At 36.5% G+C, this 27,055-nt stretch overlaps 1 pseudogene; it reads left to right on the forward strand.

Annotated features, from left to right (window-relative positions):
* The first annotated feature begins 14,146 nt into the window (after positions 1-14,146).
* LOC131758813 (ATP-dependent RNA helicase DDX39A pseudogene) lies at positions 14,147-15,153 on the forward strand (annotated as a pseudogene).
* Positions 15,154-27,055: the final 11,902 nt, after the last annotated feature.

Genomic DNA, 27,055 nt, shown 5'->3' on the forward strand with positions numbered 1-27,055 from the left:
GATCAAAAGAAGAGTTTTGTATTGCTTACGTTTTTCATGTGAGAGAAAAAGAAGAAAGAGAGATTAGAACTGAGTTTTTCCTTAGTATGTGTCTCAGCATATAAGCAACTCACATATAACAAAGAAATCCTGGGATACTGTTTGCATGGTTTATCACTGAATGCTCATGCCAAAAAAGTAGAACCTTTTGTTTTGATCACAGATTATTTTGAGATCAGTGGGATAGACAGGAAAAGAAATGTTGGGATCAGTATTGATGTACGGCCTATAATGTACGCAACAGAATGGCATTTTGACAACACGTGCATGCCAATGTCTGTCTGTCTTACTCACCAGAAACATCTTGTAATCATACATTTCCTGATCTTGTTTTTGTATTGGAGAAAATAGTGGCAAAATACAAAAGCTATCACAATGCTCCCACTTGTTATACGTAGAAATCTTTGTATGGTCTACAAAAATACTTCTCAATCATTTTCATCATTTTTATTTTAACATTTAAACACACACCAATGAATCCACCATAGTTTTACATAATTTTCATGACTTGAATTATAAACCCATCTTTTAACTTTCTCCTAAAGAATGTGTATAGAATGCAAGTGCTTGAAAGTGACATAATTGTTAGTATAAACTTAAGTTTACTTCACATAATAAAAATAATAAACCAAATTGTATATCATAGTGACATAAACTGCAAGTTAGGAGACTGCAAACTGTAGCCACCATGCTAGAGCCAGTTCAATAAATATATTCTGAGAATTTTATAGCAAAATGCAACAGACCCAGAATTTTAAGTGCAAAGAGAGTTTGACAACACATTTTTGTCTATTAAAATGTTATAAACCTAAGATGATATACAATGAATTTTCAAGCTAAAATGTTTTTTATAGTCTATTAATAATTTTTGTACAACTTTTAACAGACATCAAATAATCCCACAATGCTCAGTGAATATCAAAGAGAAAAGGACCAAAGATGAAAAAACTAGAACCTAACAGACGAAATAGATTGTAGCTGTTCACTGCTAAATACCTTTAGACAAATTATTGAATTGTAAAATTACAAACAACACTGGTGATTATTTGTGCTGACAGAAAATTCATCCTGAAAAACAAAAGCAACAAGAATATGTTTTTCAAATCCTAAAGGCCATCTCAGAAAATTGTTTCATTAATTCCTTGAGGAAGAAAAAAGAAGTTTTAAATATTTGAGCATAAACAGTTGAAGACTAAATATGGACACACTGAGAAATAAGATAGTTGTGTAACTACATAATACAGTTGTTACCATCATCACTCACAAATGATAATACAGATTAAAATCATGTCACACACAGCACTGAACCAAACTACGGTGCACGATAGGCTAAGTTTCTTACGAGTGGTCTGCTGTATAATTAATAGCAACTTTGGATGAGTCAGTCCTTATCAATACCACCAAATTAAAAACAAAAAATAGCTGCAAAGCCCAAAACAGAAATAGATTTTTTATTAATTGTAGCATTTATAAGCAGTTTAATATTTATTTTGTTTTTCCTCTCTGTCATAACAATTTACTTGATATAAAAATCATAAGACCTTTCTAAGCTAAATTTAGGCTCCTCAAACCGGTACAAAATGTAATTTGATATCAATCTAAGGATTTGAGGAATAAGCAAATAACCATATTACAGTTGAATTTTTTTTAACATCTTTATTGGAGTATAATTGCTTTACAATGTTGTGTTAGTTTCTGCTGTATAACAAAGTGAATCATCTATATGTATACATATATCCCCATATCCCTTCCCTCTTGCATCTCCCTACCACCATCCCTATTCCACCCCTCCAGGTGGTCACAAAGCACTGAGCTGATCTCCCTGTGCTATGTGGCTGCTTCCCACTCGCTATTTATTTTACATTTGGTAGTGTATATATGTCCATGACACTCTCTCACTTCATCCCAGCTTACCCTTCCCCCTCCCTGTGTCCTCAAGTCCATTCTTTACATCTGCGTCTTTATTCCTGTCTTGCTCCTAGTTTTTCAGAAACTTTATTTTGTTTTTTAGATTCCATGTATATGTGTTAGCATATGGTATTTTTTTTTCTCTTTCTGACTTACTTTTCTCTGTATGACAGACTCTAGGTCCTTCCAACTCACTACAAATAACTCAATTTCATTTCTTTTGATGGCTGAGTAGTATTCCATTTTATATATGTGCCACAACTTTTTTATACATTCATCTGTTGATGGACACTTAGGTTGCTTCCATGTCCTGGCTATTGTAAATAGTGCAGCAATGAACATTGTGGTACATGACTCTTTTTGAATTATGGTTTTCTCAGGGTACATGCCCAGTAGTGGGATTGCTGAGTCATATGGTAGTTCTATTTTTAGTTTTTTAAGGAACCTCCATACTGTTCTCCATAGTGGCTGTATCAATTTACATTCCCACCAGCAGTGCAAGAGGGTTCCCTTTTCTCCACACCCTCTCCAGCATTTATTGTTTGTAGATTTTCTGATGATGGGCATTCTGACTGGTGTGAGGTGATACCTCATTGTAGTTTTCACTTGCATTTCTCTAATGATTAGTGACGTTGAGCATCCTTTCATGTATTTGTTGACAAACTGTATATCTTCTTTGGAGAAATGTCTATTTAGGTCTTCTGCCCATTTTTGGATTGGGTTGTTTGTTTTTTTGATATTGAGCTGCATGAGCTGCTTGTATATTTTGGAGGTTAATCTTTTGTCAGTTGCTTCATTTGCAAATATTTTCTCCCATTCTGAGGGGTGTCTTTTTGTCTTGTTTACGGTTTCCTTTGCTGTGCAAAAGCTTTTAAGTTTCATTAGGTCCCATTTGTTTATTTTTGGTTTTGTTTCCATTTCTCTAGGAGGTGGATCAAAAAGGATCTTGCTGTGATGTATGTCATAGAGTGTTCTGCCTATGTTTTCCTCTAAGAGTTTTATAGTGTCTGGTCTTAAATTTAGGCCTTTAATCCTTTTTGAGTTTATTTTTGTGTATGGTGTTAGGAAGTGTTCTCATTCCATTCTTTTACATGTAGCTGTCCAGTTTTCCCAGCACAACTTATTGAAGAGGCTCTCTTTTCTCCATTGTATATTCTTGCTTCCTTTATAAAGATAAGGTGACCATATGTGTGTGGGTATATCTCTGGGCTTTCTATCCTGTTCCATTGATCTATATTTCTGTTTTTGTGTCAGTATCTTACTGCTTTGATTACTGTAACTTTTAAGTATAGTGTCAAACTAAAATGTTTTCATTGACTTTTGCAGTTATGTATCAAATTACAAATGTGCTCAAATCACAGAAAATGACACTGGAGGACCTCTATGTAAATAACTCAAAGACTAACTTCCAGTACTTTCTCTTGTTTGAAAGATTATTGTCTTGACATGTTGTAATCCACAAATTTTCTGAAAAGATATTCATAAATTTTGAGAATTTAAATCAAATACTAACAAGAAATTTACTATTTTTTGTCTACAAGCTAAATCATTTATGACAAAAACTGATAAAAATATGAAACCAAAACAATTAAATATTAAATTATATTAATTTACTCATAGTAATTTAGATATAATGGAAATATAAATGTCACTCATTTTTAAGGAAAATTACTGAGATTAAAAATTTAGAAAGAATAAATTTAATTTTTCCATATATTTTCTCTGCAATAGAATTTAAAGATTGGTATAAAAATTCTGAAAATTTGACATAGATAAAAAGCGGAGGAAGCCTTCTTAAGGTGGTGCACCCCCAACCATCACCTCTGTCTTTATCCCAAGCATACTGGGTATAAAAAAAGAAAACTAAAAATGTATTTGTCTGAGAACAAACAAACAAATAAACAAACAAAAATACAGTTGACCACCCCATGAGGCTATAGGTAATATATATATAAGAAATAGAAATCTCTGTACATGGTGTTAGGTTTCTTCAGAGAACCAGAACAAATAGGAGATATTTATATATGAAATAGAGTGAGAGAGAGAATTGAAGGAATTGGCTCATGCAGTTATGGAGGCTGAGATCTTTGGGGCAGGCTGAAGCCTCAAGACCCAGGGAAGAGCTGATGCTGCAGTTTGAGTCTGAAGGCTGTCTGGACAAAGTATTCCTTCTTCCTTGGGGACCTTAGTCTTTACTAAGGTCATCAGTTCATTGAATGTGGCTCACCCAGGTTATGGTGATAATCTGGTTTACTCAAAGTCTACGAATTTAAATGTTAATCACATCTACAAACTACTTTCACAGCTATATTTAGACTGTTGTTTACCAAATAACTGGGTACAATAGCCTAGCCACGTTGACATATAAAATTAACCATTACTCGTGGAAACATAATGAGTGAAGCAGATAAAATTTAGAGCCTAGGATTTGAGTTAAACCTTTGCAAAATCTGCAATATTGCCAATATCTCTATAGATGGGTAATCACAAATATAAAAATAATAATTCTGGTCTGAGAAACCTAGAAAAACAGATGAAGGTGAAAACAAAATTGTAGTATTGAGAAGTGTAATCTAGAAGGTGAAAAAATACACATTCAAGGTGAGTCTACAAAGTACAATCCAAAATATGTGATGAAATTTAACAGAGAACAAGCAGAAAAAAAATTGAGATAAATCTGTTTAGAATTCTAATAAATTAGACAACCTTAAAAGAGCTATCCAATGAGTTTATATTTATCCTCAAGGAGATAAAGAATACAATTAATTGAAAAATACAAGTAATTATGGAAAAAAATCCCTCCTATTTCAATTGTCATAAGCAAGCAGCAATGAAGAGGGACAAGATAAAAATAGTAGAAATACAGCTATCATAATCAAGCTATCTCTTCTTGGTAAAAGAAGAGACAGATAGATCAATGAAAGAGAATAAGGAGTCCAGACATAAACTCACACAAATATAGCCAACTGATCTTTAACAAAACAGCAAAAACAATATGACAAATTTTGCTAGATAACTGGATATCTGCATGCAAATAAATTAAAAAAGAATCTAGACAGAACTTAAACCCTTCAAGAAGATTAACTCAAAATGGATTGTAGCCCTAAATGTAAAATGCAAAACTTTTAAAAGATAATATAGGAGGAAATATAGATAACTTTGGATTTGCAATGTCTTTTTAGTTACAATACCAAAAGTATAATCCGTGAAGAATTGATTAGATGGACTTCATTAAAATTTAAAAATTCCGCAAAAACACAGTCAAGAGAATGGGAAAATAAACCACAGACTAGAAGAAAATATTTGCAAACCACAGTCGACAAAGAACACATCCAAAATATTCAAAGAACACTTAACACTCAACAGTAAGAAAACATGCAAATTAATTTAAAATGGGGCAAATATCTTAACAGACACCTCACCAAAGAAGATATACTGGTGGCAAATAAACATATGAAAATAGGCACCACATTATATGTCATTAGGGAATTTGAAATTCAAACAACGATGAAATATCACTACATACTTATTAAAATGATCAAAATTCCAAACACTGACAATACCAAATGCTGGTGAGGAAGTGGACCAGCAGGAACTTTCATTCATTGCTGGTGAGAATGCAAAAATGGTACAGCCACTTTGGTAAACAGTTTGGCGGGTTCTTACAAAACTAAACATTCTCTTACCATACAATCCAGCAATCATGCTTCTTGGGTTGAAAACTTATGTTCACACAAAAACCCACACACAGATGTTTATAGCAGCTTTATTCATAATTTCCAATACCTGGAAGCAAACAAAGATACCTTTCCAAAGGTGAATAATGCATAAATAAATTTCAGTGCATCCAGAAATGGAATACTATTCAGTCAGTACTGAAAAAATGGGCTATCAAGCCGTGAAAAGACATGGAAGAATCAGGTATGCATGTTGCTAAGTGTGTGTGATTTAATATTTTTAAGACTATAAACATGCTTGATGTAAGCTGTCACAAGGTAGATACTTAGTATTGTTTTTTCATTTTTCCAGCATGAGTAAATTTAAGTTTCTATGATAAGCTAAGAACATATAGGTACTGTGCAAAAGTAAGTTATTAACTAACACATTATAGTCTTTTACCTTTTCATTCCTACTGCTATTACTCTGTTTAGACACCATTCTTTGCTGCCTGGACTATCATAATCGACTTCAAATTCCAGTGTTCGCAATGGCCTTCCAATATCACGTTTCTCCCATCTGTCATTAAACTCCCAAAGACTGCTATTAAGGAATGTTATCTTGAAACATAACTCCAAATAGCATACTTCTCAGTGACTCTTCTGGGCTTGCAGGATGTCACAATCTTTTGTCTGTATTCAGGGTCTTCATATCCTGACCACAACTAATTTTTCCATGTTCATTTACAGATATTTTCTATCATGCACTTAAGATTCACTCTAACATCTCTGCTTCTCTCATTGCATTTTCTATGTTTGAAATACCCTGAGTTCCCTACAAAATGAAAGCTTATCTATTTTTCCAGGCTTACTTAAAATACTAAGTCTACTGAAAAGTTTTCCCTAAGAACATCCTCAAACACAGTGATAATATGCTTCATTCCATACTCTCATGAGCAGCAGAAACTTTCCTTTTTGCATTAAAGCTATGTTTTTTACATGCATAAGCATTCTGTCTAGTTCCCACAAATTTTCCATCCAAACCTAAGACTGTTGGCTTCTTAGAACAACAATATTTTATCTTTATTTTTGTTGCATTCAATGTATTGTCTGCCACGTGTGCTTTTTTGATGGTAGATCAAACACTCTGCCGTTGAGAGTGTATTTTGTTCTCAAATTCCTTGTCTAAATGTATAATGGAAATGCCTTTGCTTTAAGTTTACTTTGTATAATAATCTACAGTGATACATTTAGGTTTTATTCACTGTTTTTGTTACAATTTATATAAGCTATATCATAATGCTCTTAATCCTATAGTGGCAGTAGGAGACTTTTACCCCCAGCCATAGACTTAATTTTGTATGCCTCAAGAAAATCAACTCAGAATGTCAGCATATATGTATAAAAGGTAATATATGTATAGTCAGACAAATACATACATATATATGAAATTTTATGTTAGATGGTTTACAATGAGATGTAATTTTTATCACCTTATAATAAGGTAAACATCTATCTTTGTATATACGGACAAATAGATTTCTGTTTAAAATATGGTTACTCTTATCTAACATAAAATAACAGGGCCAGAGGAGCTCTGAGAAGAGTAAATGTTACAGTCAACCCAGAGAGATGCTAATTATCCTTTTTTTTGTTTTTTGCTTGCCCCGTGAGGCATGAGAGATCTTAGTTCCCTGACCAGGGATCAAACATGCACCCCCTGCAGTGGAAGCACGGAGTCTCAACCTCTGGACCACCAAGGAAGTCCCCGGTGTTAATTATCCTTCTAATGAACGTGATTGCATGTAACTCTTGGTGACCTCTTAATAAAATTCCTTCTAAGTGAAACTCTCCTCTGTATGCTATTTTTCTAAAAAGTAAAACGCCATGGTTGAGCTTTCCCCAAAATTCATATTTAAAATATACTTATGATTCTCAAAAGGTATAGAAAACCTGCTGATCTTAACAGTCATAATTTTTCCTTATCCAGTAGAATGTATATCTAGTAAAAAATATCTTTTAAGACTATAGAAAAAAATGCTTCTTTATGTTGGAGATGATCTGACAATTTTGTACAGCCCTTCTATATTCAGAAATTTTCACCCTACACTGAAGAATGTTCCTTAAGAATTTCTTGGCAGTGTACCAATCAGACAACTAAACGTGATTTTCAAAACATGACTTAGAGATTTTGTTACACAAAAGATTTGTTACATAATCTTTGACTTTGGTAATAGAAGGCAGGTCATTTAGGCAGTAGCAGTAAATTTATCCAATTAACTCCCTTTATTTTATTTTTATGCTTGAATTTACACCTTTGAATTCAGGATTCTCCTTATCTTGTTTATTAATTTGAGGCAAGGATTCCAGCCCTTTTAAAACTAGGTCAGCAGAAAACTTCTGCTTCTAGCTAAGGCAGAGTAGTGTGTAGGCAAATAATCCTTCCATGAAATGATCTAGAAATCTAGAAAAATTGCAAATTTATTTATTTACTTATTTGAGGGTTTAATTTTTTAAAAAAAACTTAAAGACAGCAGAATGCTGCTGAGGTAATAATGAAAACCCTACATTCCACAGAGGGGGAGTGAAGAAAGGTGAGCAGACGTAGGGCAGCTACTTCTTTGAGGATATTTCTGCTTCCGTGCGTATGGAAAGAGGCCTGGGTGGTAGGCACAGGGCTTGAGAAGAGGACTGCAGTTGAGAGTCAGAGAAGCCAGCAAGTGTTTTGAATTGTTGTGTGACTGAAGACATGACCTTTGGAGATGCGAGTGAGCAAGGTTCTGATAGAAAGGAGGGTCAGAGAACTGAGCATAAATGCAGACAATTTTTCAATCAGGATGTTCTGAAAATTATAAACGATGTAGGTAAGAGGTGAAGAAAGTGAGCCAAAACTTTCTGATAAGTGAAACAGAGATTTCCCTTGTCTCACTGTGTTGAATAGACAAAGATTATAAAGTTCAGAACCCACTGGGGGACCAACCTCAATGAAAAACTCAGGCTCTCAGCTGGAATCACTAGAGGGACATGCCAAGAAGTGGGTATAAAAAACAAATAGACGGATTATCAGTGCAACTCTAGCCCATCTCAAACTCAGCAAGTTCATCATTAGATTGAGTTCATCAGTTACCTGCTCTATATTCCTAGCAGAGGAAGGTGTAAACCTTTGGAAAATGGCATAATTTAGAACATCTACTATTCAAACCACATCAGATATTTAATAAAATTACTAGGGTTGTCAAAAGATAGAACCAAGTGACCAAAACACAAGAGAAAATTCAGTCAATAGAAGGAAATCCCTACATAATCTAAATAGATGATTTACATAATAGGCACAGGTTAGCAAACGCTGTCATCTGGACCCGCTGAGACTGTACTCTGTACTCCCTCACCCCGAAGCCTGGTTTCTCCTGCTGCCAGGCATTTTCTCAGCCCAGCAGTTACTTATGTGCTGGGATAGGAGGGCATTCTCATACCACTGGGGAAATGAGGAAAAGTACAGCATGAAAATACCAACTGAAAAGGCACTCACTGGAAGTCAAAATAATCCACTAGTGGTAGCAATAGGAAAGAAAGTCGATGAAGTCTTGGGTGGGGAGGGACAGGGAACATACATTGAGAAGAGCTCTTTGCTTTCTCTCCATTAATGGAAGCGAATTCAATGAAACCAGGAGCAAACTAGATTGCTCGTGCATCTATTGCTGGGCAAAGCTTGGGTCGCCCACACTTTAATTTCTCAGCAATTTCCTGAGAAGTTGCACATAAAGGTCTGTTGTTGAAATGAAGAAAGATGCTGGGAATGGGCTTTCTGATCCTGCTCTCTTGTCAGCTTGGTTTCACCACCCGGGGGCCCACCGTGCCTCTCCCCATTGCTGGGTTTCAATGCGCTTTTCCTTCTCTTGGCTGCTTGAGCAAACAGCCATCACTGTTTGCACTGTGAGCTCTTCTCCGTCTGGAGCCAAGCCCAGGTTCAGAGAACATGTGTTTGCGACCAAGATTTGGCAGCCTGGGTCCCCAGTTGGAGTGACTCTCTGCCTTTGCCTTTTCCCCATCAAGACAGTTCCTGAGTCTGGAGACTGAAGAGCAGCGCTGAACACACTTAGTTCTAAATGCTGGCTTCTCATCCTGCTAGCTCACTGGGATGAGGGACAAAGAATTCACAAAATTCACACCAAAATCCAGAGCGGTCTCTTCATTGGAGACAATCTTTCCCTTAGCCTGACATTTTCTAGTAAAAAAATTTAGTTAGAGTAAATTCTTGAGCTATGTCTTTATTCCATGTTAACTTCTTAAAGGAAAGAGTGAATTTTGTGGTTGGTAAGTGGGGTAGGAAGGATTCTAAGACGGCCCCAAAGATTCCCATCCCCTAGTGTTAATACTCTCCATAAGCTCCCATTTTCGTAGGAAGAACCTATCGATACGGTGGAATGCACTCTCATGATGATGTTGCATTCAATGGCAAAGGTGAAGGCATTTTGCAGACATAAGTAAACTCTTTCATCAGTTTGACATTGAATTGGCCAAAAGGAAAGTTATTCTGGGTAGGCCTGACCTTACCAGGTGAATCCTTGAAAGACTGTCTAGGCTCTTGTTGAGATCAGCGAGATGATCTATCTGGTCTTGAATAAGCAGGCTCCCATGTGTTCAACAGCAACAAGAAAATGAGCTCTGTCCACAGTCACGTGAACTGGGGAGACGACCTTGAGCCTCAGGGCAGGCCAACATGACACTGGGAGGTGTGGCTCCTTGCACCCAGGACCCACAAGAGACATGCCTGGACTTCTGACCCACTTGTGAGGTAATACATGAGTGTTGGTTTAAGCTGATAAGTCTGTGGTGATGTTTATGCAGTGATAAAAAGTTCATATAGTAAGTTTGGAATAAGTTAGTGATAAAATATTGCAATATTTTATTATCTGGGAGCTGCCTGGGGCTTCTGGATAGTAACTCCACTGACCCCACCCCTTGCCCTGCAGGAGGAAGCTGGGAGGGCCCGGTTCCGCATTCAGGAGAACCTCACCCCCCCTCCAGGACACCTCACAGTGGCCCCAGGAGGCCAAGATGGTGGCCTGGAAGGGGAGTGCTGGGCGGAAAGCCAGGCCTGACAGCTGGTGGGTCTCCGCGAGGAAGCCTGTTTGCAGGACTAGCTCGCTGGCTGGTTTATAATCTTGGCACCACTGAGCAGGAAGCGTGGAGCCAGCCAGAAGCGCAGAGGGCAAGCCTTGCTCGTGACCCGCCCCCCGCCCCCCGCTCCATCTCAACAGCAGCCTCTCTTCCCCGTCTGGGTGCCGGGAGCCCTTCGGCGCAGGGGCCAGGGCTCGCTTATGTCTGCATCCAGCATCAGGGAGAAAGAAGGCTGGTCTAGGGAGCTGCTCAGAGGGCTGTGGGCTGCGTGCAGAAGTGAGAGCCCTGTCCTGTCAGCTGGCAAGGAGCCAGCGCCTCACCACACACACCTGGCCCTCTAGCTCACAGCCCCTAACCCTCCATCCCAAACAGCCCCGAGTGCCTGTCCATCAGCAAAAGAACGGATAGAGGGACTTCCCTGGTGGCGCAGTGGTTGAGAGTCCACCCATGGGATGATTCTTTTATGGAAATCCTGTAATTTTTCTAGTTGTGGCCCTAACGAGGTTGGTTAATAAACCCAAATCGGGGATAAGTAGTAGAAGTTCTCTTCACACATATATAAAATCATGCTCTTCACTCAACTTTATTAATAATAAAGGTAAAATTTGGGTATTAATCAATCTAAATCCTGATTCTTTCTCCCATTTGGTTCTGAATGAGTTTGGGGGAAAGAAATACACTTTCTTTGTTGGAGGTTTACAAACCCTGAAATCTACAATATTTTCACTTGTGGTACAACAATAATGTATGCATTACCAACATTGCACATCATTACTGCTAACCAACGCAACTGAAAGAGAAATGCAGCAACCAGAAGAATAAAGTGCATCATGGGGAAAATGGCACTTCTCGAAAAATCTAAAGCAATTTCAATGCTATCATCTGAACAACCACCCCTGAGCTTCATTATTTCCTTCCTGATGTTAAATGGGTTGAAAATATAACTTTTCTTTCTTAAATGCACAATTACAAAAATGGTCACAGTAGAAGAAACTCTTTATGAACACCGTGTCCTTGAATGATGTCAGAGTTGTTGTTTGAAATGAATTTGCATAACTGCCAGCCTTGAGTTTCCTAAACGTCTTTGGCAGAAACAGTGTCCCAATTGTTTTCCCCAGAACCAAGATGACAACATTCTTAAATAAAATTGTCATTAAATTTCCTTTTGAATTCTGACTGCATGATTGAATAAATATTATCTGCTGAAACTGGCTGTGAAGATAAGGATTTCATGACAGTTAATATATTTCATATGCAAATGCTCTGGCCTCTCTCTATATTGGAAGCATGGAAAAAAAAACACTTGCTATCTATTTAATTTAGAATGTAATATCAAATCAGATGCATAGGTTCCTGAAATCAAATAGCTATTTTATTGCATCATTTTATTAAAATGACACATTTTGTACTGAGGACAATTCAGTGATAACATGCTGATTTCCATATGTATGAAGTACTACCAGAAAGAAATACATCTTCTTAAATATAAATTATTCAAGTAAAATGTGAAGTTTTTACAATATGTACATATGAACATTTTACATATATATGTATATATATATAAATTTCCAAATTTTCATCTGATTTTCTCCTCACAATTAGATTATCATATTTTGCCATATATATCCTTGGATTCCTTGTACCATTAGAGAAATATATGTTGCTTCTCCTATTCATAAAACAGCTCTGTTTAAATTATTTTGAATTGACCCTCACCTGATTTACTGTGTATATAATTTGCTTAATATCATAATTTATTCCTCAATTAAAAACATAAATATCACTTGTTTAAAGATTCAGAGGACTTATTTTTCCACAGACTAGAAGTTTTAGGTCTAATAACCATTTTAAATTAAAAGTATGCTGGATGAGAAATCATTAGTATCTGTAATTTAGAAATATGTGAATTATTTCTCATTCCCTGAAAGCTGCTCCATATTTACTAATTCAAAAAAACCATACATTCATGTTTTATTAATATCAATTGCCCTCTTTCCTAGACAGAGAGGCATCGGGTTTTGATGTTATTTGTACAAATAATGAATAGTCTTTGTACAAATTCCCATTACATGTGTAATTTTCTTATTATCCCATTTAATGGTCGGCCCACTTTGAGTCTTCCCCACATTCCCCGTTGTGTGCGTTGCTAGCCCCCTTCCTAATTAGTGCTGTGACTGTTGCTTTCTTAAAAGTGCACCAGGGCTTCCCTGGTGGCGCAGTGGTTGAGAGTCCGCCTGCCGATGCAAGGGACACGGGTTCGCGCCCCGGCCCGGGAAGATCCCACGTGCCGCAGAGCGGCTGGGCCCGTGAGCCGTGGCCGCTGAGCCTGCGCGTCCGGAGCCTGTGCTCCGCAACGGGAGAGGCCGCAACGGTGAGAGGCCCGCGTACCGCAAAAAAAAAAAAAAAAAAAAAAAAAGTGCACCAATATATCTTCTCTTGTAAAATACAAGTGCTTTTTATATGCCTGGAACTAAAACCAGATGATTCTAAAAACACAGCAATGCAGAAAAAATATTTGAATTCTTAGAAACACTAAATCTCTGAAAGAAAGAATAAGTAGGAAAATAAAAGGTCAAGGATCCAGAGGTGGGGAAGGACTCAGCTTTCAGAGATAGAAAGTAGAAGGAGGGGGTGCAAAAATGAGGTGTTTGATGCAAGAGAACAGAATGATAGCCTTGTGCCCTGTGATAGAAGATAAAGGTGAAAAAGGACCCTAAAGCTCCGTGAATGTTGAGAAGTATGAAAAAGAAGACGTGAAAGTGACAGTGAACAAGATGACCCCATTGTATTCGGAAAGAGAAAAGCATTTCCTGCAAAACTGTAGACAAGAAAGTTAAATCACATGGAGGCTGAACAAATATTTAATCTATTATCTCAAATTTGGTCTCAATTATGTTTATTTCTATGGAAAATAAACTAATGTTTTACTACTTATTTTTCTGTTCTGTAAAAAACCAAAAGGATAAGTTTTGTGATTTTCTAATAAGTGACATACTTATTTCTATATCACTCTATTATCAGATAGTCACAATAAATATTAAATGGAAAGTTGAGAAATTAGAAGGAGAAATTTGGGGACTGTAATTTTAAGTTATATAAAACAGGCTAGCGCTTTACCCCAGTGTAGATCCCTGTATCAGTCAGGGTTCCCCAGAGAAACAGAACTAATAATTATACAACGTGTGTGTGTGTGTGTGTGTGTGTGTGTGTGTGTGCGCGCGCGCGCGCGCTGTTGGGGAACAATACATTTTCCTCCACCCTTCTGGGCTCTTCTGGCTGCTCTGAGAATTAGATTAACTGGAGGCAGATTAATAGAAATCAAACAATGGAGAGACCCAGGAAAACTAACTCCCCACAGTGGCTGAAATTCTCACTTGCAACACCGTCTTCAGCTAAAGACAAAAGCTTCTGTTGCGGGGGGGATGGTCGGGACTTCGGAGGGGAAGAAGGCAATTCATGGAAGATGGAGAAGCAAATGTCTGGTAAACAACTGTTTGCTGAGCCACAGGGAGACAATAGGGCATAGAGTGTACTTTGATCTCTAGGCCCTGTTCCCCCACCACTCCTCGCCCATGTTTTGCAGACATCTCTGCTGACTCTTTTATTCCAGGAACAGTACCATACATCTAAAGGCAGGCAGTGAAGGGGGAGATAACAAGAAAGACCTCCGGAGTCAAGTTTTTTTTTTAAATAACCAGCCTAGATTAATCCCCTTGCCAAAGAGACACAGTTAGGGGTGACAAGTTGTGCTGCCCTGAAGTCCCATGTTTGAAACTTCTCCAAGCCTCGGAGTCCAGAAGCTGAGTCGGTAGATCGTTCCATCCCACTGACCAGGTCCCTTAGTCCTGACAGAAGTTGTTCCTGCCCGTCTGCAGGAAGTTCAGGCAGGACCCCACGGAGGTGCTTGTGGACGACGAGCCCAAGCTCACACTGCTTGGGCTGCAGCAGTACTACGTCAGGCTTCTTGCAGAAGCGCTGCAAGCTCTTTGATCTCGTGGACGTGCTGGACTTTAACCAGGTGGCGGTGTTTGTGAAGTCGGTGCGATGCTGCATGGCCTTAGCCGAGCTCCTCGAGAAGCAGGACTTCCCAGCTATTGCCATCCACGGGGGGCGTGGTCCAGGAGGAGCAGCTCTCATGCTATCAAGCAGTTCAAGGGCTTCCGGTGGTGGATCCTGGTGGCCGCCAATCTGTCTGGCTGAGGAGCGTGTCAACACTGTCTTCAGTTACGACATGCCCGAGGGCTCGGACACCTACCTCCACCACGTGGCCCGTGCGGGTCGCTTTGGAAACAAAGACCTGGCCATTACTTTCGCGTCAGATGAGAATGATGCCAACATCCTCAATGATGTCCAGGACAGGTTTCAAACGAATGTGGCAGAGCTTCCAGAAGAAATAAACATCTCCACGTACATTGAGCAGAGCCGGTAACTACGTTCCCTGATGTCCCGGAGCTGCCCGGCTTCCCATGTGTTGCTTCAAATCCTCTTCCTAGGTGACAGTGGGTCTTTCTTTTTACTGTTTAAAAGCTGGAGATTTGTGTAAGAATAAATTTTTATTATGGAAAAATTCAGTTCAGGAGGTGGTGATGGATATATGCTCTCAAAGTAAGGCCTGTGTGGTGCTAGAAACCAGGTATTTATTATTTATTTATTATTATTATTATTTTAATAGACCTTTATTGGAGTGTAATTGCTTCACAATACCGTGCCAGTTTCTGTTGCACAACAAAGCGAGTCAGCCATATGCATACACATGTCCCCATATCCCCTCCCTCTTGAGCCTCCCTCCCACCCTCCCTGTCCCACCCCTCTAGCTCATCACAAAGCACCGAGCAGATCTCCCTGTGCTATGTTTCTGCTTCCCACCAGCCAACTATTTTACATTCGGTAGTGTGTATATGTCAATGCTACTCTCACTTGGCCCCAGCTTCACCCTCCCACCCCATGACATCAACTCCATTCTCTATGTCTACCTCTTTATTCCTGCCCTGCAACTAGGTTCATCAGTACCTTTTTCTCTTTTTTTTTTTTAGATTCCATATATATGCTTTAGCATGTGGTATTTGTTTTTCTCTTTCTGACTTACTTCACTCTGTATGACAGACTCTAGCTCCATCCACCTCACTACAAATACCTCAATTTTGTTTCTTTTTATGGCTGAGTAATATTCCAAAGTATATATGTGTCACAACTTCTATATGCATTCTTGATAATAAGAGGCATCTCTATGGAGACTAAAGAAAAACAAAGGTTAATGATTGGAGCAATGTATAAACCAGTGTCTAAGCCCAGGAGGCAGCCAGATGAGAAGATTTCGAGATGTCAGGACTAAAGCATCTTCAGATCAAGTGAGGGCAGACAGCAACAATCTGACAGATTTTCCTGGTTTGTAGTTGAATGTCTCTGATGATGTCATCAGGTGTTCAGGTAAACTACTGAGTGACCCACCCAGCAAAAGGCATGAACACTGTATCTAGACACGAGCTATTGTGATGATCTCTCTTAAATTTGTATCAAGTTGTTCAGCTTCAGTTTGCCGGGCTCCAGGAAAAGCACAAATTTAGCTCTCAGTGACTCCAAATAACAAGTAAAAGAAAACCTGGAAATGTTAGTTTGGAGAGTTGCAGCCAAATTCTGAGGAAACTAGGAGAATTTGTGATCCAATCCAGTAATCAGGTGGAAAAACAAAACCTCTAAGATGATTAAGGAACTAGAATCTAATATCCATTATTGAAACATCATTTTTTTTACATTTACCCTCATTTTTTTAAAATCAAAGATAGCCGAATTAGGCTAATTTGTTTACAGAAAATGTCTAGTTTCAATAAACTTGGCCTGATTACCTGCATAGTCCAGCAAGAATAGCAATTGACCATAAAGGCTCTTTTAAATTTGCTTTGCTGGAACTTTTCATAAGGAATCTCTAGGTTGAAATTTTAAATACCTCTCAAGTCCAGGAGGCCAAGAAGCCAAGGGTTTGCCATCAGATTTGCCTGTAATACCTATAGACTTCGGTGAATTTCTCTTTTCTTGAGGTCCCCAAAATACCCTAAGGTTCCTGTACCTGCCAGAAAGTGATCTTCCTTACTCACCTCATATGGGTGCTGGGAATCATGTAGGCAAAGTACCTGCCTGTTTTCCAAAAGGCTTTAGGGCCACATAGAGTCAAACTAAGTTCCTTAAAGCTGTCTGGTTATAACTGATTCTGTTCACATTCTCAAATATAACATTATAGTCAAAACCTTGGAAATATAATATTTCCAAATGTGTCCTGTCACAATGAGAGCAAACTTTTAGGGAACTTACGTAACTAACAATATTGTCAGGAACATAAGACTATTCACTAAGAGCTTTCAAATTCTGGAGGGATCAAGTAGGGAGAATGTTTCAATTTTGTTTACCAAGATATACTTTATGAAATTGCTGTGGATCACAGTTATCTTGTTTTCCTTATATCTGGAAAACAAAGATTAAAAAGCTAGTAAAATTTCAAGAAAAGTTTTAGCAATTATAGTCATATTCATTAGGTCATTCAGTGCCATGTAATTAATTCTTGTTGAACTTGATTTTTTTCTTAGCAGTTTCATGAAGTTATCAGGTTTTCCATTAGAATTCTCTAATTTTTTACCGAGTTCAGTGTTATGATCTGAAAGTTATCAGAAACCTATAATTGTCAAAAAGTCCTTGCTATGAATTTTCTCGACGATAAAGAATTTTTGCAAAAGCATCAAAGTAAAATGATAACTGCCTACAAATTTCAAAAGACATAATGGCATACAGATCTGAGTACAATACAATTAATTTTAAAAATTGTCATTTCTGTGACATATAACATTTTAAGATAACTAGAATTAAGACTGTTAACATTTTACCAAGACACATCAGATTTTAGGAATGCCATATAATTTTTAGAACACATATTAATAATATTAATGCACACAAAATAATCTACAAAGGTTTAATATTGCTTATTTGACAATGCTTCCCATGTAATTTAATATGCTAAATAAGCCTTATTGGTTTAGTGTAACTCTTTGAGGTTGGCGACAAAAAATTAATCGATTGATCTAAGAAAGAAATGGAAAATTTTATTCAAGTCAATTGAGGATTATAACCCAAGGATAGCATCTCAGAAAGCTCCAAGAACTGTTCTGCCCATTAAGTCAAGGCACAGTTATATAACATTTATTGACACAGAGGGCTATACATTAAATGACATATTGTTGACTGTTTACGTATTCCAGATGTAAGTGTCATCATGGCCCCTTACAAGATCAAGAAAAAATGTTATTTTTTTAAGAAGTTGTCTTGTTGATGCTAGGAGAATGTTGTTCTTTATGACTGAGCATATATTTATGCTAATGGGAGGTTTAGTCAATGCATAATGCAGATGTACAATGCACAGTAGAGGGAAGAGAGGAGACCAAAGGGCAGAGAAATATTTTTTATGTTTAAATTCTTTTTCTTGCCATAAAATGTGAATTTTATTTCACACTTGTCATCCCTACCTCAAAATCATCACACAAGTCACAAGCTAGCATCTGACTTTAGCTGTTCCTCCACTGTACGCATGATCAACTGTCATGAATATAGCTCCCAAAAAAATAAGAACTCACAGGAAGATAAAATACATCTTTTGTATGCCACAGCTGGAAGAGGAAGAGACGGTAGATCAGATGAGGCAGAAGTAACATATGTGATAAACGGTCATTTAAAATAAGCATATTCATTATTCACAAAGAGGTAAGGGAAGATACTGGAGCAGTAAAAATGCACATGAAGTCATAAAAGCCAAACAGAAACTACTATTCATAAAAAGCAATAATTAATATAAAGAACTCAACAGATGGGGTGAGTTCTAGAATGAACACCAGGGAAGGATGGATTATTGACCTGCAAGATCAGGCAAAAAAAATTTCTCAGAAGGTGCTAGGAAGAGATGAAGAAATTTTAAAAGTAAAAGAGATATGGAAGTTGGAAGTATAATTGCCAGTACGTATACCATAGATTTTAAAGAAATAAAGAGTAACCCAGGTGTCCACTGACAGATGAATGGATGGATAAAGAAGATGTGGTACATATACACAATTAAATATTACTCAGCCATACAAAAATAATGAAGTAGTACCATTTGCAGCAACATGGATGGACCTAGAGATTATTATACTAAGTGAAGTAAGTCAGAAAGAGAAAGATAAATATAATATGATATTGCTTATATGTGGAACCTAAAAAAAAGATAAATGAACTTATTTACAAAGCAGAAATAGACTCACAGACATAGAAAACAAACTTATGGTTACTACAAGGGAAAGCAGGGGTGGGAGGAGAGATAAATTAAGAGTTTGAGATTAACATATACAGACTACAATACATAAAATAGTCCAACAGCAAGGACCTACTGTATAGCACAAGAAACTATATTCAAAACATTGTAATAAACTATAATGGAAAAAAACCTGTATATCTATATATCTATATATATCTATCTATATCTGAATCACTTTGCTGTACACCTGAAACTAACACATTGTAAATCAACTATATTTCAATTAAAAATTAAGAAACAAAGAGTGATAAGGTAATTTTGTTTTAGAAATAATCACTGAGAACTTTCTCAGAATAAGAGAATGATCTCTGGTATTATAAAATGCCAAGCAGAATTCCCCACCCTAAACTTGTATTCATGAAATTGTAAATCATAAAGGAAAAGTAGAACATCCTAAAGGTACTAGGGGAGAAAGTAAATTAGCTAGGAAAGAATCAATTTGACATTATAAATTATACTTGGTCAAAAAGAGAATGGATATTAAAAATGAAACCTCTAAATTCAAATTTTCTTTCTGATTAAGTGAAAGAGAATAACAAGTCTTCAGAAAGCGTACCACATACAGACCCAATTTGAACTCCTGCAAGAAAGAAATACATCAAGGGGGGTACTGTATGATAGTAGAAGTTATGCTGGATAAGTAAGTTTGAAACAGTTTAATTGTCTTAATAAGCAAACACACACACACACACACACACACACACACACACACACACACACACACACAACCAACAAGCAAAAAATACCAAGGGGCCAGAAGGGAGAAGAAGAAAGGTATTTCTTTACTAATAATCTTGAATAAAATGTCTAGAAAATTACAACATGGTAGAGGGCTGGAAGTAGGGCTGGGGAGATCACAGAATGGTGCATTGTGAGCTAGTTTTCTCACACAAAGTTACTTATAGTCTTATAAAATTCATAAGAAAAATAAATAAGTGTTTGGGTAAACACTAGAGTGGATTTCAGGGATGAGCTCTAGGAGAATAAAACTAGTACATATACATTGTGAAGCAGAAATATACATTTGAACTATTCAGAAAAAGAAAACAAATTATGAAGTAGAGTTGATATAACACAAAGTTAAATGGTAAGTAAGCCTATATTAAGCATTAATGAAAATAAATTTAAATGGCTTAAAGATAAATATTATTATATCAAAACTAAGAATTTTGTTCAGAGGTAATCTACAATAAAGAAAGGACTTCATAACATTAAGAAAAGACAAATAAAAAACTATGTATAAAGCTAAAAATTATAAAGAATTAATATTCAGAAAATTCAAGAGATTTTTGTAAACAAACAAAAATATAACACCAATAGAAAAAAAAGAGCAAAATTATGAATAACCAATTACTAGAAGGGAAATTCTGTTGTGAGCATTAGTAACCAGCATATTTTGTTAACCTATCAGATTGATAAAAAAATCAGAAAATTTGACAATACCAAATGTTAGTGAATAATCAAGAAAATAAATTTGTTTCTGTATAGTTTGCCCAAATCCTTTTTTTTTTTTTTTTTTTTTTTTTTGTGGTACGCGGGCCTCTCACTGTTGTGGCCTCTCCCGTTGCGGAGCACAGGCTCCGGACGCGCAGGCTCAGCGGCCGCGGCTCACGGGCCCAGCCGCTCCGCGGCACGTGGGATCCTCCCGGACCGGGGCACGAACCCATGTCCCCTGCATCGGCAGGTGGATTCTCAACCACTGCGCCACCAGGGAAGACCCAAATGCTGACTCTTACCACTTCATTTCCTGTTGTCATTTTATGATTGACTTAGGTGCTTTTCTTGTTTTAAGGAAATTAGACTCATCCATAATATGTGTTGAAGTAATTTTTCACCATTTTGTCACTTTTTCTTTTTCTCTGTAATATGGGCCATGCATAAGGATCTTTTACCTCATGTATCTAATTTCTCTTCTCTGGGTTTTTTGTTGTTTTTTTTTTTAATGTCTTAGTCACAGAAAAGCCTTCATTATTATGATTTCTAAAAAATACTGTACTTTTTCTACATTCACAGAAACGTAGTAACTTGTGTTAGCTGTAGTCCTGGCTCCATTATTTGACTTTAGTTTTTCTGGCTATCTAACAGGCTTATTTTTGCATGTAAACTTCTAGTTAACTTGTCTCATTAAATTTTGATATTGGAATTAATGTCAGATTTACAGATTCATTAGAGAATTTTTTAACCCTTTGGTCCAAGAGTTTTCTAACCATTCTTTTTTATTTAATATTTATTTATTTATTTGGCTGTGCTAGGTCTTGGTTGTGGCACGTGGAATCTTTTAGTTGATGCATGCGAGATCTTAGTTGCAGCATGTGGCATCTAGTTCCCTGACCAGGGATAGAACCCTGGCCCCCTGCATTGGGAGAGAGGAGTCTTAGCCCCTGGACCACCAGTGAAGTCCCCTAGCCTTTCTTTACAGTTAAGTATTATTTTAATTTACTACATTCAATACAGTAACATTTTTCTTACCAAAATGTATTGACAAGTATCTCCCTTACAATATTGAATACCAGTAGTAAGTGGAGAATTTGGTCTTGTTTATTATTTCAATGAGAATGTTAGTAGTTTTTAAGTTGATGGTTTCAATTGAGGAAAATGTCATATACTCTTATTTCATTAAGTTTTTTTTATTCAGGAATAAATTTTATCTCATAGTTTTCTAAAAACCAAACAGATTATATAATTTTTCTCTTGTTCTAGTCATGTAAGGAACTCTAATAAATGATTTCTTAATAGTGAAACATTGAGTTGCTGGAAAACTTCTTCATGGTATTACTTGTAATTCTTTTTAAAGCATGGCTATTTAGCTTTACATATATGTCCTCTAAGGATTTTACTAGTATTATTAAGTGCGATTAATGTATTTTTTCTATCTATATGTATGCTATCTTGGTTGGATTAAGGTATAAATGTTATAAAGTCTACATAAAAAGAATTCAAAGCTTTTGTACATGTTCTATGCTTTGGTACAATTTAAACAGCATTAGCCTTGTATGTTTCTTAAACTGTATATGAAATTTTCTCTGAAAAACCACGTGGACTGAATGTTTTAGTGGAAGCAGAGATAGCTCATTAATTTTTTCTCTTATTTCTTAGTGATAACTGATATTCTTAGATTTATCTCCTTTCTGCCCTCAACTCTGAAAATTTATGTCTTTTGAAAATTACCTAGTTTTGTCAAAAACTACAACCATAATTTTTTTCCACTGTAAATTGTATGCAACACTTTTGCATTTATAGAGGATTTTGAAGGACCTACCCCTTCTTAGTGATCTGAGGTTAGAGATTTCTCCAATTTTCTTTCAAGTTAAAATTATGTTCCTGTTTTATCTCCCTTAATACTTTATAATGACATCTGTGAGGAAACGGGGTTAGATAATTCTTCATCATATTAAATCAGAAATAAAAACTGGAAAACTAGTTTTCATTTTAATAGTGTAAAGACTATCTTGCAGGTTTGTATAACCTACAAAGTCAAGCTGTAGTTTTCTTTATACTATAGAGTTACTTATTGAATAGAAATAGCAGTTATTCATTTTTGGTAAGATACCATTTTTAGAGAGCAAAATACAACTAGAAAGATCATCAGAAACTTAAAATGTCATGAATTTAATTTTAACATTAGTAATATTTCTAAGGCACTTAAATTTGATCTCAAAATGACATGTAATTATTTTTAATAATAGAATTTGGCAAGAAAATTAAAACTTGACAAGGCTTGAATAATTTACAATTAATAAAAGTTTATGCTTTGAAAATGACTTGCCTTACCCATAGAACTCTTTGCTCAGCACATTTTAGAATGTTGTCACAAAAAAAAAAAAAAAAGACAAGAAACTTGAACTAATGAGTAGTTTATACCAAAGTTTGGTGTCTTAAACCAACACAGAGATTTTTCCCTATCGTCTTCCCTTAAAAAAATCCATCCTCCCACCTCTAGAAGAAATGGGAAGTAGAAGCAAGTGAAGGAGAAGGAAAAAGAGAAAGAGAAGAAAACATTTTTGGTTAAAAATTGTTTATAAAATAAACTGAAAGGAATGATACAAATGTCTTCTACAAATGGAGATTATAATTCCTGGACAAAATATTAATTCCTTAGCATCAAAGACTATGCATGACATCCATTATCAAGTCAAAAATCCTAGTATAATAAAAATAATGAAATAATAATATCATCACATTTTTGAGGAATTCCTATCTAATAGAAAATAATACAAATCGTCCACATAAAGCATATATTAGAACTTTACCTGACCACAAACAGAACATAATAAATTACTGTTGTGTTTATGCTACTTATTATTTAATCCTCATAATGTCTTATAAGGTGTTCCCTTTTAAAAGAAGAAAACTAGAAGTTCATAGAAGTTGATTCATTTGTTCAACATATCATTGATAGTAACTTGAAAAGGCAGATACTAACTTGGCCTCCAGATCATCTTCTTATGCCCTTGCCAAATATCCTGCATGTGACTGACTATGTATATGTCAGCATACCTTCTTACCCAAATATACTTGGAGTTCTTCTGAATCCAGAAGGATTTCCATCCATAATGACAAAATACCTATTTTCTCTTCTGAGGACTGGAAGCCCTTCCATCACACAGCATGCATGTGAACAGGTGGCAATTCATCTACAGGGTGACCCTAACCCATCCCACCCCCAAATCCACATCTACATGACAAAAATGCATTGCCGCCTACCGAGTTAAACTTGATGATGGTATCTCTTATCTAACGTGGGCTAAAGTCTCGAATATATACTGTTTGGTATTCATTTGTTGGGCTTAGAGCAGTCTACCCCAAGATATGCCACAAAGGCATATTGATTATTTTGTATTAAAGTTACTTGAGAAACCGCTGGTGAAATAAATTGATACTACAAAAATGTTTTGACTCTCCTCTTTCCCCCTGAAAATAGAAAATAAATCTTTCATGTGAAGGTACACTCCCTTATAACAGGAGGTTAGAAAGCATCCTTATCATCAGACTTAGGGAACTCAAGCCTAAGAAAACTGTATAAACAAACACATCCTTTTTCATTAGTCTGTTACCCCTACCACAAGCTGCTTTGTTTCATTAAATCTTCACAAATAATTGTTTCGTTAATCTAAACCCGATGAAAAACAACCTGCTTAGGTTACTTCCGGGATCTCACTTTTATGAGACCTTCATGCATATGAATTAAATTGTTGTTTGTGTCTCCTGTTAATCTGTCCTGTTTCAATTTAATTATTAGACCATTCAAGAGAATTTCAGTGGGGAAGGGAGAAATGTCCTCCTCCCCAGCACATTCTATGACTAACTAAACTACCTGACCTGCATAGCTATGAACTGTACATTCCCCATACCTCTGGGTCTAAACTGAAACCTGATTGTCTCATGAGGACATTACTTTTCCTGAATCTTTTTTATGCTTTTATATTGTTCTTTCAACTATGCTTGCTCACAAGTTTTTTGTTTGTTTGTTTTTTTAATAACTGAAACATCTCACCCATTCACCACTCTAGACTGTTTATGTGCGAAAGTCTATTCCTGCTTCATTTCCTTTCAACTTTCCTATTGCTGCCACATCACTTCAAATAATCTCAACTATATTCCAAACTCTTTTGTCCAATTATCCTTCCACTACTCCCACCTAAGTATGAAGTGCCAATATCCTATTCTTTCTTACCTCCAGAGAGGCTGTGGTTTGATCCTGAAAAAAAAAAAAAAAAAGAATAGATATTGTTTCTTCCAAAATTTTGATTATTCTTGCTGTCTATCCACGTTTTTCTAGTCAACTGCTCATTCTCCACAGTAAGTCTTTCAAAACTTCAAGCCCTCACCTCTCTCCTTGTTGTCATTCAGGGAAAGGAATTTCGAATACTTTCACAATGGAATAAGACCAAAAGCTTCACATTCAGTATGAGATATATCACTACCCACTTCCTTAGGGAAAGTTCCTCAGCCTGAAGGGATGCAGGAAAAACCGTCCTGTCCAAGAACTCCCACTGATACAAGACAAAGTTTGCCACGTGGAAGAGAGGTGACACAAAGCTAGCTTTCACTCTGGTCTCTGCCCTGAGTGTGAAGAAGTGTGAGGAAGTGTTGTTATCACTCGGGAGGTGCAGAAATGCTGAGAAAGACATACCCTTGAGACTCAGATGCACAGGACCTGCCTAAGCCTTTGACTAAACAGAAGAATGAAGAAACGCCCCCTTATGTACTGCACAGGGAATATAGGCATTATTTTATAACAACTTTACATGGACTATAATCTGTAAAAATATCAAATCTCTATGTTGTACACCTGAAACTAATAAACTATTGTAAACCAACTATACTTCAATTAAAAAAATAATAATAAAAAAAAAAGAAACTCCGCCTGCCCTACTTCTGAGCCATTTACTGAGTAATCAACAGGAGCAGTCTACCACTGGAGAAGGATAAAAGAGAAGAGACCATCTCCTCTTTATGTTACAAGTGTGCAAAGCCTGCCAAAAGATGAGAGTGAAAGAACACTGAAAAATCCCCATAATAGACTTCAAACTAACCACAAGGGAAGGGCAGCCCGGGAATGTGAAGCCTGTTGTACACTGAAGGTAAATGTACTAAAAGCAAAACCCTAAACCGTTCAGCCGCTGACTAGATTGACTTATTCCCTACACTAACAGTCTCATAGAAGATATGGTATGACTATTTCCAAGCAGAAATATAATATTCATAAGTCTTTAGTCTTTTTTTTGTATACAATGTTCAATATTCAATTAAAAAGTATAGGATTTGTAAAAAAATCAAGATAACAAAATTAGATTCATGATTAAAAGTTAAAATAGTCTCAGACCCAGAGATGTACGAAATGCTGAAGCTATAAGAATGATGGCTTTAAAATAATTATATTTAATATGTTAAATGTTTTAGTGAAAAAGGTAAACAGCAAGCATGAGCAAATGGTGAATTTTAGCATATAGATGGAATCCATAAAAAGAATCCAAATAGGGCTTCCCTGGTGGCGCAGTGGTTGAGAGTCCGCCTGCCGATGCAGGGGACACAGGTTCGTGCCCCGGTCCGGGAGGATCCCACATGCTATGGAGCGGCCGGGCCCGTGAGCCATGGCCACTGGGCCTGCACATCCAGAGCCTGTGCTCCGCAAAGGGAGAGGCCACAGCAGTGAGAGGCCCCCGTACTGCAAAAAAAAAAAAAAAAAAATTCAAATAAAAATACAGTATCAGAGATGAAAAATCCCTTAATGAGTTAATCAACAAGATTAACACAGCAGAGGAAATAATCACTGAACTTGAAGATGTAAATATGCATAGTACCCAAAATGAAATAAAATGCATAATGCAAACAAATAGAACAGAGCATTCAAGGGTTGTGGGGATATATCAAACAGTCTAACATATGTTTCATTGGAGTTTAGGAAGGGGAAAATGAATGGATCAAAATAATTATTTCAGTAGGAAGTAGCCAAGAATTTCCAAAATAAATGAAAGCCCACAAATGTATTGAAACCTAGAGAACCACAAATAAATATTCACCTAAGCAGGCACATGAAGATCAAGCTGCTGGAAAACAAAATTTAAGAGAGAATCTTGAAGACAGCAGAGAATAAAGAAACTTACCTACAGAGGAGCAAAGAGAGGACCACAGCGAATTTCTTGTCAGAAACTATGTAAGCAGAAGAGAATATCAATGTCAAGGGAGGAAAAGTCATCTTGGAATTCTGAACACAGAAAAATTGTCGTTCAAAACTTCAGGCAGAATACTTTTTCAGATAAAAAGCTGGGAGAGTCCATTCCTAAAGCACTACAAGAAATGTTGAAGTTATTCTGGCAGGAGAAATATGATAGCAGATGAAACTGTGCTTCTACAGAAGAGAATGAAGAGCACCAGAAATCACAAAAATTGGAGCATATATTTAAAATCTCATTTAAAGTGTTTAATTGATAATTATACTAATGAATTGATAACTATTTTCACTAATCCACTGTCCTGTAATGAACCATAATGGAAAAGG

The sequence above is a fragment of the Kogia breviceps genome, chromosome 6 (assembly GCF_026419965.1).
Source record: "Kogia breviceps isolate mKogBre1 chromosome 6, mKogBre1 haplotype 1, whole genome shotgun sequence".
Lineage (NCBI taxonomy): Eukaryota > Metazoa > Chordata > Mammalia > Artiodactyla > Physeteridae > Kogia > Kogia breviceps.